A 518-nucleotide genomic window follows, 5' to 3' on the forward strand; every position below is an offset into this window, starting at 1 on the left:
TAAGACCAGTCAAGTGCAAGTCGGACGCAGGCGGCCGAAGGGGAGAGAAACGATGTTTAAGGTTTCAGAAAAAGAAATAAAAAACAAAAGAAATGATTTACCTGGCATTCATAGTGATAGTGGCCCGTCTCTGTCAGTGTTTCTTTTGTGTTACCATAAGGAACGGCGTGTATAGCTACCTTCGCCTGCTGCAACTCCTTCGCGTATTTCGCAGCATCCTGCAGCTGTTCGCTGATAAATAACTGGCTGGCTGGGCAGCGCTGCATGCATATGAAACAGAAAAAGAGAGAAATTCAATACACTTTTTGTTTTTTTTCATACGAAGGTGAGAGGCGGCCGAGACACACACAGTGACCGATGGTGTGCAGTGGGCGGGGCGACCCCCCTGGTGTAGAAGAAAAGAAGAAAAAGTATTAAAATGAGTATAATAATGAATTTAATTAAATTTTGTTCTTACACTTTCATAATAAACTCCAATATCCACTGCAAACGCCCTGCGCGTCGCCGACAATAGACCC

The sequence above is a fragment of the Eimeria mitis genome, genomic scaffold, assembly GCF_000499745.2.
Source record: "Eimeria mitis Houghton genomic scaffold, Emh_scaff248, whole genome shotgun sequence".
Classification (NCBI taxonomy): Eukaryota; Apicomplexa; class Conoidasida; order Eucoccidiorida; family Eimeriidae; genus Eimeria; species Eimeria mitis.